Raw genomic sequence first — 11,829 nt, forward strand, 5'->3', positions numbered from 1 at the left:
AGAGTAGTTCCATTGGGAAAAGCAGTTCCATTAGAGAGAGAGTAGTTCCATTGGAAGCATAGTTTATTGGAACGTCGTTCATTGGAGGATAGTTTCCATTAAGGAAAGTAAACAGTGTCCATAGGAGAAGTAGTTCCATTGGGAAAACAGTTCCATAGGGAAAAGTGTTCCCGATAGGAAGTAGTCCATGGGAGAGAGTAGTTCCATGAGCGAGAGATAGTTCCATTGGGAGAGTAGTGCCATTGGGAGAGTAGTTCCATGGAGAGTATTCCATTGGAGACAGTTCCATTGGAGAGTAGTCCATTGGAAAGTCGTTCCATTGGGAGAGTAGTTCCATTGGGAAAGCAGTTCCCATAGGAGAGTAGTTCCATTGGGAAGTCGTTCCATTGGGAGGTAGTCTCCATAGGGAAAGTAGTTCCATTGGAAAACAGTTCCATAGGGAGAAGTAGTTCCATAGGGGAAGCAGTTCCATGGGGAAGAGTAGTTCCCATTGGGAGAGTAGTTCATTGGGAAAGTGTTCCATTGGAGAGTAGTCCATTGGAAAGCTAGTTCCATTACGGGAGAGTATTCCATGGGAGAGTAGTTCCATTGGAGTAGTTCCATTGGGAACGTCGTTCCATTGAGATAGTTCCATTGGGAAAACAGTCCATAGGGAAAGAGTTCATGGGGAAAACAGTTCATAGGGAAGTAGTTCCATAGGAGAGTAGTTCCATTGGGAGATTAGTTCCATTGGGAAGTAGTTCATGGGAGTAGTTCATTGTGAGAGTAGTTCCATAGAGAGTAGTTCCATTGGGAGAGTTTTCATTGGAGAGTAGTTCATTGGAGTCGTTCATTGGAGAGTAGTTCCATTGGGAAGAGTTCGAAGAAGTTCATTGGGAAGCGTGTCCATTGGGAGAGTAGTTCCATAGGAAAGTGTAGTTCATTGGGAAACAGTCATTAGGGAAAGGAGTCCATAGGAGAAGTAGTCATGGGAAAGTAGTTCCATTGGGAGAGTAGTCCAGGGAGAGTAGTTCCATTGGAGAGTAGTTCGCATAGGGAAAGTAGTTCCATAGGAGAGTAGTTCCATTGGAGAGTAGCTTCCATAGGGAAAGTAGTTCCATTGGGAGATAGTTCCATGGGGAAGTAGTTCCATTGGGAAAGTAGTTCCATCTGGAGAGTAGTTCATAGGGAAAGTAGTTCCATTGGAGAGTAGTTCATTGGGAGAGTAGTTCCATTGGGAAAGTAGTGTCCGATTAGGGAGAGTATTTCACATAGGGAAAGTAGTTCCATTGGGAGAGTAGTTCCATTGGGAAAGTAGTTCCATTGGGAAGTAGTTCCATTGGGAGAGTAGTCCATTGGGAAGTAGTAGTTCCATTGAGAGTCATTCATTGGAAAGTAGTTCCAGTTGGAAGAGTAGTTCATTGGGAAAGTAGTTCCATTCTGGGAGAGTTATTCCATGGAGAGTATCATTGGAGAGTAGTTCGCATAGGGAAAGTAGTTCATAGGGGAGTAGTTCATAGGGAAATTAGTTCCATTGGGAGAAGTAGTATTGGGATAGTGTCCATAGGGAGGAAAGTAGTTCCATTGGGAGAGTAGTTCCATTGGGAAGAGTAGTTCCATTGGGAAAGTAGTTCCATGGGAAAGTAGTTCCATTGGGAGAGTAGTTCATGGGAAAGTAGTTCCTGAGAGTGTAGTTCATTGGGAAGTTGTTCCATAGGAGAGTAGTTCCATTGCGGGAAAGTAGTTCATTGGCAGAGTAGTTCCATTGGGAGAGTAGTTCCAGTTGGGAAAGTATTCCAGGAAGAAAGGTATTCCAGAATTGAGTTGAAGAAGTAGTTCCATTGGGAAAGTAGTCCATTGGAGAAAGTAGTCCAGTCCCATTCGGAAAGTAGTTCCATAGGAAAGCAGTTCCTTGGAGAGTACTGTGTTCTAGGGAAAGTAGATATTTTGGTAAAGTAGTTATGATAATGAAAAAAAATCCTCATATTTTTCATATACAGTAGATTTGTGGTATTTAATGTCTGTTCAATCCCCAGCCCCAGATTCCCTGGAGAGGAGAGGCCAAGGAAGCCATCTCACAAGGTCCTGGAATGCACCATAGAAGAAGTGTCACTCAGTCCCAAAGAAGAAGGAGTTGAAGAAGCAGAGTGGACAGACAGAGGAGAAGACAGAAGTCAGGGACACTCAGGTAAGGCTGAATGAACTAATCAACAGCCATATTAACACAACTACACTGCTACAGTACCACTCTGAAACGGATCTAATCATCTCATTTCTATGACAGGTTAAGTCTGTGACGAAAGAAGTGCCTGTATCCAGCGTGACAACTCCAGAGAGCATGGTTTCTCTGCAGGCATCCTCCCCTGCCCGGCCCTCTAGCCCTACGGTGCTCCTCACCCCAAGGAAGGACGAGAAGATCAGTCCTGGGGTGGGAGAGAGAGCCACACCAACGGAGAGAGATCACCCAAACCTGAGGTATAATTTTACCAGTACTGTAAAACAGGATGCGAACCCCCACACCTTAACCAATATGCTGTGTAATAACTAATGTAATAATGTGTATTAAAACCTCTCCTCTCCTCCAGGTGTTCTCTCCTGGTCTGAATGACAGTTTCTCCCTACCTGGCGAAGGGTCCCTGGTCTCCAGCACTAAGAGGAACACAGAGAGAAAAGGAGGAGCTGCGTCCATGAAGGAGAATGTCTGTCAGGTAGGTCAACCAACAAATGCCACAACCTTTCTATTTTGTAGAGGCAGGAACAGTCAAAAAGCTCTAACCTTGATTTCCAGGCTTTCTCACATTAGTTTAGAAATAGACGTTCCCAATAGCCGAGTGATGAATGAGATTTGAGAGTATCGTAACACAAAATATCTGTGTGTGTGTCTTGCAGGTGTGTGAGAGGACAGGTGAGCTGCTGCTGTGTGAGGGCCAGTGCTGTGGGGCGTTCCACCTGCAGTGTATCGGCCTATCAGAAGCCCCAGAGGGAAGTTTATCTGTAGTGAATGCACTATAGGTGAGTCTCTACCTATACACCTGTCTTACATTACTTTGAGTCATTTAGCAGAGCTCTTATCCAAGCAATTAGGGTTGAATGCCTTGCTCAAGGCACAGATGTTTCACCTTTGGTTGCTAGGCTACCTGGCACCATACAGGAGCCATATACACCTGGTGCAGCCTCACCTATACACACATTCAAGTGACTTAACACTGTGTTACTGAGTTCTTACACCTTACAGTGATACTGCCATGCTCACAGACCATATCTCTGCATCTGACAGAGGTATTCTGTATCTATACCCACATGTATGTAAGCTGCTTTGGTGTATCACAAAGCTAAGAGTGTATCTTTTCCATTGCAGGGATCCACACATGCTTTGTGTGTAAGAAGTCTGGCGACGGTGTGAAGAGGTGCATGGTGCCTGTATGTGGGAAGTTCTACCACAACGAGTGTATCCTGAAACACACTCCCACCCAGCCCCAGAATAAAGGGGTTCGCTGCTCCCTCCACGTCTGTCTGTCCTGCCACATCACCAACCCCCTCAACCCCTGCAGTTCAAAAGTAGGTTCCAGTTCCACTCTGCTTTGATAGAACCAGGGGTAAAGTCTAAATTCATTTCTCCTGGTACGAGACTCCTAAATGTGCATGCTGCACCAACATTTTGCACTATTAACTCAATAGGATCTCTGTGGGTCTAGTCGTAAAGATTTGTCATTTAACTTTTAAATGTTGACCTTTTATTGTGGCATAAACACAATCCAGTCATGAGTTTTCATCTGATGTCAAGAGGCGAAAGAAACGCACACCTATTTAGGCGAGGTGCTGACTAGTGGAGTGGAACACTTAAAAGATAAAGGAGAGCCGCACGCTCTAGGAGCTCAGATGCAAAAATATTTTATGTCCAACGTTTCGACCAGACAAGCTGTCTCATCAGGGTTCATCTGATTGTCAAACAATCACTTCAAAGGTCTCCTTTATTAGGCTGCCTGTTCATCCTCTCTGAACGTTCAGTATTTCCAGCCTCCAAACATGTGGTGAATGTTGCACCAAAAAGGTAATGATCATTTGGCGATTGTCATTAGGCCAGATTTATGCGTCCCTGCTGTCCGCTCTGTGACAGGTATCAGCAACTATTTTCTGCTTGACAAAATGTCAGTGTTCTCGTGAACCCGTGCATTTTGGAGCGTAGGAAACCACCTGTTTTCAAGTCCATTCGCTAATTGTTCATGCCTCTGACATATATAAAAGATATAAATAGTGGTATGAAGGCCTACATTTTTCTGGACATTTTGTGTTGAATATATTGATGATCAGGTAGTCCGTACCGTGTTACTTCACCCCGGACAGAGTAGAATAGATCTTCACTGTAGGTTCTGTTACATTGGAAGTGACACGGTTAGAGTCGATTTGAATGGGATTATTATGGGATGGAAAACCGATTGCTACAGTAGAATTGAAACGTATCAAGTAGGGTGAAAACCTGTAATGTGATTGAGGACTAAGATTAGCTACAAACATTACTGCAGATCAGTTTGCCTGGGATGGGATCCTAGATTCTAACAGTGAGATGCTTGCTGAGTAGACATGGCTGTAGAGATGCTTGGTGTGTGTTGTTTTGACCTGTGTTCCTCTTCTAGGTCGTCTGACCCGCTGCGTGCGTTGCCCTGTGGCATACCACGCTAATGACTACTGTATGGCGGCGGCAGCGTAGTCCTGGCCAACAACAGCTTCCTGTGTCCCAACCACTTCATCCCCGCAAGAACTACAAGAACCATGAACACATCAACGTCAGCTGGTGCTTTGTCTGCTCAGAAGGTTGGTGACTGGTTGGGTTGCTGTTAATGTTTAAGTTTAGTTTATTAATTCGACCATTTAAAAAAAAAAAAGTGTAACGGATGTGAAATGGCTATCTAGTTAGCGGTGGTGCGCGCTAATAGCCTTTCAATCGGTGACGTCACTTGCTCTGAGACCTTGAAGTAGTGGTTCCCTCTGCTCTACAAGGGCCGCGGCTTTGTAGCGATGGGTAACGATGCTTGTGGTGACTATTGTTAGTGTGCAGAGGGTCCTGTTCGCGCCCGGGTCGGGGCAGGGGCGGTCTAAAGTTAAACTGTTACACTTGGTGCCGTGACCCAGATCATGGTTGCTCGGGAAAAGGAGGAGTCGATAAAGGGGGTGAGTGTAACGGATGTGAATGACTATCTAGTTAGCGGTTGGTGCCTGCTAATAGCCTTTCAAACAAGGTGTGCGGTGACGTCACTTGCTCTGAGACCTTGAAGTAGTGGTTCCCCTTGCTCTACAAGGGCCGGGGCTTTTGTGGAGCGATGGGTAACGATGCTTCGTGGGTGACTGTTGTTGATGTGTGCAGAGGGTCCCTGGTTCGCGCCCGGGTCGGGGCGAGCGGACGGTCTATAAAGTTAAACTGTTACACAAGCACAGATAAAACTTGAAAAAGCCATACATGCACATGAATAAAATAATTGAGGATAACACACAATAAAGTCTGGGACTTATTTCCATTGTGGTCCTTTTGAGACAAGATGGCTAGACAAGATCGAACACAGTACGGCAGTGAAATAATAAAACAGAAACAGAGAAGAAGAACATCTCTCTCATCATTGCAGTTACATCATAGGGGTTATTCATATGGGCACAGAAGACATCAAACATATTTTTACTTTATTTTTAAAGCTGCCCGGAGAGGACGTTGTTTTTATAGGCAGAGGTACCTCATTCCATTCTGAGGCTCCAGTATTCTAGAAAGTACCTTTCCCAGCATTACTCCTGAACCTGTATAAGCACACATCAGCAACACCTGATCTGGTGCTGTGATTGTGTGCATCCCTAACACGACTGCGTCCATGATAGCTTGAGGTAACTGTTCCTGTCGGTAGGTCAACCAATCGAACCAGATGCCGACAACTTTCTATTGATGTGAGTGCAGGAAGCAGTCATCCGAACAGCTTCTAACCTTCGATTTCATGGCTTTCTTCCATTATGTGATAGAAATAGGAGCGTTCCCTCAGATGAGGGGGCGAGTGATGAACTGGAGGATTATGAGGGAGCTAATCCGTAAACGAAAATTCATCTGTGTGTGGTGTCTTGCCGGTGTGTATGATCGATGGAAACAGGTGATTAGCCTGCTCGCTTGTGTGAGGGCCAGGTGCCTGTGGAGGCGTTCCATCCTGACAGTTGTATGGCCTATCACGACACCCCCAGAGGAAGTTTTTATCTGTCGCTCGAATGCCACACACCTAACTAAGGTGAGTCTCTCACCCCTATAGCAACTTGCTCTGTACATTTACTTTGGTCATTTAGGTCAGACGCTCTTCAGCCACCGCACTTGAAGGGTTGAAAATGCCTTTTGGCTCAATCGCAAACGATGTTTCACCTTTTGGTTGCCCCTATTAGGATGGTCTACTGTTTGCACAATACCCAGCATATACCACGCTCTAACTCGGTGCAGGCCCTCCACCTATAAACACAATCTCTTTCACTGTTGACGTTCACACACCTGCTGTTCTGTGAGCTATCTTACCTTTAGCCTGTACTTACCCGACGAATGTGAATACCCATCATTAGTGATTAGCCCTTACTGCGGTACGACCCTAGACCTATATTTACCTTCTGCCATCCTGCCAGCAGGTATTCTCTGTATCATAAATATGCACGCTTATAAGTCGTGTTCGGCCATCATCTGTATGTGAAGCTGCTATTGGTGCTACTCAAACAGAGCTAAGAAGTTGTATCCTTTTCCATTGGATGGTGATCCACCACATGAAGTTTTGTTGGGTAAGAATTGCTCCTGAGGACCGCGCTGTGAGAGGGCACTGGTTCGCTTGTATGTGGGAAAGTGTCTAGATCCAAGACTGGCTTGTATACTGATGTGTATCCTCGAGAATCACTCAACTCACCCAAGCGACCCACAGCCGCGACGCAAATAACAGAGGGGGTTGGCTGCGTCTCCCTCACGCATCTTGTCTGTCCTCGTCCGTTACTGTTTCACTAAATCAATACTCTTAGGGCCTCTCAATGGCGACGCCGCCCTGCAGTTCTCCAAAGTGGCTTCCAGTTCACACACTCTGCTTTGATAGAACACTAGAGGTGTATAGTCTAATTCGTTTCTTCCGCTGGGTACGCAGACCTCCTAAATGCTGCCATGTAAGCAATCCCATACGTTTGTGCACTATGTAACCTCAGATGATTTTGTGGGTCTTAGTCCGTGAAGATTGTCATGTTAAACAGTTTTATAATGTTTGACTGGTCTTTTATGTGTGGCTCAGCTATTATAAAAGACACTAGCAATTGCTAGGTTTATCTCATCTGTTCAATGCAGGCGACCCAAACGCACATCCTATCTTAGGCGCAGAGGTTCTGATGCTAAGTGTCGAGCTGGACATTCCCAGTACTCACGCTTAAAAGATCAAGGAGAGCCGCACGCTCTAGGCGAGCTCAGCTTGCAAAAATCAGTTTTATCGTTCCATGTTTCGACCAAGTATCAAAGCTGTCTTTACATCAGGGTTCACCTCTGTTATATTGTTCAAACAATCACCTTCAAGGGTCTCCTTTATTAGCTGCCTGTTCATAACGATCCTCATGACAACGTTCAGCTGATTCTCCAGCTCGCCTCCAACAGACTGGTGTGAAACCCTTGTCTGCATGACCCAAAAAGGGTAATGATCACATATATGATGCACGTCGCCATTGGTCATTAGGTCCAGATTTTATTTGACGTCCGCTGCTGTCACGCTGACCCTACATTCACACAGTCCGTCATACAGTCTGTATTGACGGCGGTATCAGCAATTATTCTCGTACAATGCAGTGTTTTCTCGCATGTTCCGAAGCCCTACGTTGCCTCTTTTCTGGCAGCCGCGGCTCACTGTCTACTCCGTTCTCCTCTCAGAAAGTTCCCACCTTCGCCTAATTTGTCTTCATGTGCCGTCCTCTCGACTATATAATTTATAAATAGTGCCGTAGTGCCAAGGCTTACATTTCTTCATCGCGTACATCTTTCCTCGTTTGTAATTTACTTGTGTACTACTAGGTAACCTCCTCGTGTACACTCGTACGCCGTGTTATACTCAATATCAACTCTCCTGGACACGAGTATTGAAATTATTGATCTTCACTGTAGGTCATTTCTGTTATAACAATTGACAGTGCCGTCTAGAGTCGACTTTGAATGGATCTTAAGTTCCTGGGATGAACACTCGACTTGCTCTACAGTAACCGATATTAGAAACTATAAGTAGTGCGTGAAAACCTGTAAGTGATTGAGTAAGACTAAGATAGCTTACAAACATTACTTGCAGATGTGTTTGCTGGGACGTGGTGATCCTAGACTTCTGTAACATAGGTTTGTAGGACTGCTGCGCTCCGGGATGGGATCCTCAGTAGTCCTAACATGGCTTGGTAGAGATGCTTGGTGCTGGGTGTTGTTTTGATCCCTGTGTGTCCTCCTCTAGGCTGGGGGGGTTTTGTTTTTTTTTTCGTCTGACCCCGTTGCGTGCGTTGCCTTCGCTGTGTAAGTGTACCACGCTAATTTGATACTAAGTATGGGACGGGTCCGGGCTCAGCGTAGTGCTGCCCGCCTACATAGCAGCTTTCCTGTCCCAACCACTTCATCCCCCCCGCGAGACTTACCAACCGACATGACACATTACCAACATCCTCCCGACGGCGTCTTCAACGTCAGCCCTGGTGCTTTTGTCTGCTCACGTACCAGGGTTGGATTGACTGGTTGGAGTTGCTCGTTTAAAATGTATGTTTCAAGTTTAAGTTTTGATTAATTCGATAGTCCATACTGGTTTAAAAAATATAATTAGTAAGGTTCACACCGGATCGTAGGTAAATGGCTAGATCTATTGTTAGCGTGGTGTGTGTTCGGCTATCATTCATCTAAGTCATTTCAAACGGTGGACGTCAACTCACCGTGCTCTGAGACGCTTGAAGTCACGTAGGTTCCCCTATCTTGCAATACCTATCAGATTGGCCCACTATTACACATAATGCCTGAAATTTTATGCTGGCTTTTGTGGCAGCGATAAAGGGATTAACGTGCGTTGGCTGGTGCATAACATTTGCTTTGATCCTCGTGTCAGAGGGTCCTTGTATCTCGCTCTCCGCCTGGACCGGGCCGTCCCGGGGCCGAGGTGCGCGGTCTAAGAGCTTATACCTGAAAATAACTCGTGTTGACAGCACCATAGAAACCTTGGTTACTGCCACCTAGTCGAAATCGCTGCACCGGATCACTGCTTGCCTGCTGGGCAAAAGCCGCAGAGGCCTCGAAAAGGGGGGCGAAGATGTAACTATCGGTAGTGAAATGGATATCCTAGTTAGCTCTGGTGCGGTACGCGCGTACTAGACACCATTTCAAGACGGTGTTGACCGCGTACTTGCTCTGCAAGACCTTGAACGTAGTTTCCCTTGCTCTCTACATATACGGGCTTCGGGGCTCTGTTCGTCGAGCCGCATGGGCTATACGATGCCTCTCGTTACCGGCGGTGAGCTGATCCCTTGGTTGATGTGTACGCAGTAGGGTTCCCTCGGTTCGCATAGCCCGCCCTGGGTGGGCGAGCGGACGGGGGGATCTCGCCCGTGATCCTATTAAAGTTTAACCTGGTTACAACAAGCACAGATAACTTGTTAAAAAATTGTCCCCTACAATGCAGCAGAAATTGAATAAAATATAGATGGAGACAACAATCACCCAAGTCTGGGACTCCCTAGTTCCATTTGTGGGTCCTTTTGAGACATAGATAGGCTAGGACAAGATCGAACAAGAGCTACCGTGCAGTAAGATAAATAATACACAAGAAACAGAGGAAGTAAAGAACACTTCTCGTCTATCATTAGCTGTTTACATCATTAGGCCGGTTATTACATTAGGTGTGGCACAAGAGATCTACAAACTGGATTTTTCTACACTTGTTGATGTTTTTAAGCTGCCCGGCCCAGATCGGGACGTTGAGTTCATTTTATCAGCGCACGGCTACCTCTCACATCTCCACCCCCGTTGCTGTAGCGCTCCAGTTTCGTCAGTAGAATACGTTTCCCCCCAAAGCCGTCCAAATTACTCCATGAACCCTGTATAAAGCAACACATCAGCAACACCTGATCTGGTGCTCGTGATATGTGTGCATCCTAAACGAGGAAAGTAATCACTTAGATATCTGGGGCGCAGGGACCATAATACGTCCTGTGAAACCGAACCTAGTCTAATCATCTGCCAATTCTGACACTCCCCATCTAACTCAGCAACCAGTTTAGTTCCGATAGCACTCCTTGCCTATGTGGTGCATGTGGACCTCTCAGCTTTCAACACTACCCTGATCAGGCTTATTCGGGTGCTATGGAGGTAGAGGTCGAACCGATTTATATCGTAATGTCCGATTAACTTAGTGCCAATCTTCAAGTTTTCACTAACAATCGGAAATGGTATTTTTGGACACCGATTTGCCGATTTTCTTATTATAATTTTTTTTTACACCTTTTTCATCTTTATTTAACTAGGCAAGTCAGTTAAGAACCATTCTTATTTTCAATGACGGCCTAGGAACGGTGGGTTAACTGCCTCTTCAGGGGCAGAACGACAGATTTTTACCTTGTCAGCTCGGGGGATTCAATCTTGCAACCTTACAGTTAACTAGTCCAACGCTCTAACCACCTGATTACATTGCACTCGAGATGCGTTACGAATGCAGTAGAAGCCAAGGTAAGTTGCTAGCTAGCATTAAACTTATCTTATAAAAACAATCAATCAATCATAATCACTAGTTAACTACCATGGTTGATGATATTACTAGTTTATCTAGCGTGTCCTGCGTTGCATATAATCGATGCGGTGCGTATCGTTGCTCCAACGTGTACTAACCATAAACATCAATGCCTTTCTAAAAATCAATACACAGAAGTATATATTTTTAAACCTGCATATTTAGCGAAAAAATCCAGGTTAGCAGGCAATATTAACCAGGTGAAATTGTGTCACTTCTCTTTGTTCATTGCACGCAGTCAGTGTATATGCAACAGTTTGGGCCGCCTAATTTCCAGAATTTTACGTAATGATGACATAACATTGAAGTTGTGCAATGTAATAGGAATATTTAGACTTATGGATGCCACTTATGGATCCAGATAAAATACGGAATGGTTCCGTATTTCACTGAAAGAATAACGTCTTGTTTTCGAGATTATAGTTTCCTGATTCGACCACATTAATGACCTAAGGCTCGTATTTCTGTGTGTTATTATGTTATAACTAAGTCTATGATTTGATAGAGCAGTCTGACTGAGCGGTGGTAGGCAGCAGCAGGCTCGTAAGCATTCATTCAAACAGCACTTTCCTGCTGTGCTTCAAGCCTATCAACTCCTGAGGTTAGGCTGGTGTAACCGATGTGAATAGCTAGCTAGTTAGCGGGGTGCGCGCTAATAGCGTTTCAAACGTCACTCGCTCTGAGACTTGGAGTAGTTGTTCCCCTTGCTCTGCATGGGTAACGCTGCTTCGAGGGTGACTGTTGTCGATGTGTTCCTGGTTCGAAGCTATACTGTTACACTGGCAATACTAAAGTGCCTATAAGAACATCCAATAGTCAAGGTTAATGAAATACAAATGGTATAGAGAGAAATAGTCCTATAATTCCTATAATAATACAACCTAAAACTTCTTACCTGGGAATATTGAAGACTCATGTTAAAAGGAACCACAGCTTTCATATGTTCTCATGTTCTGAGCAAGGAACTTAAACGTTAGCTTTCTTACATGGCACATATTGCACTTTACTTTCTTCTCCAACACTTTGTTTTTGCAGTATTTAAACCAAATTGAACATGTTTCATTATTTATTTGCGCAA

The 11,829-nt window shown here is 45.0% G+C and overlaps 1 protein-coding gene and 1 pseudogene across 1 annotated transcript in view; both read left to right on the plus strand.

Moving 5' to 3' along the window:
• Positions 1–11,829, plus strand: part of LOC111965589 (histone-lysine N-methyltransferase, H3 lysine-36 specific-like) — a 64,246-nt gene that overhangs the window by 27,207 nt on the left and 25,210 nt on the right.
• LOC139027916 (histone-lysine N-methyltransferase NSD2-like) lies at positions 2,386–4,622 on the plus strand (annotated as a pseudogene).

Source organism: Salvelinus sp. IW2-2015, linkage group LG6.2, assembly GCF_002910315.2.
Source record: "Salvelinus sp. IW2-2015 linkage group LG6.2, ASM291031v2, whole genome shotgun sequence".
Taxonomy (NCBI): domain Eukaryota; kingdom Metazoa; phylum Chordata; class Actinopteri; order Salmoniformes; family Salmonidae; genus Salvelinus; species Salvelinus sp. IW2-2015.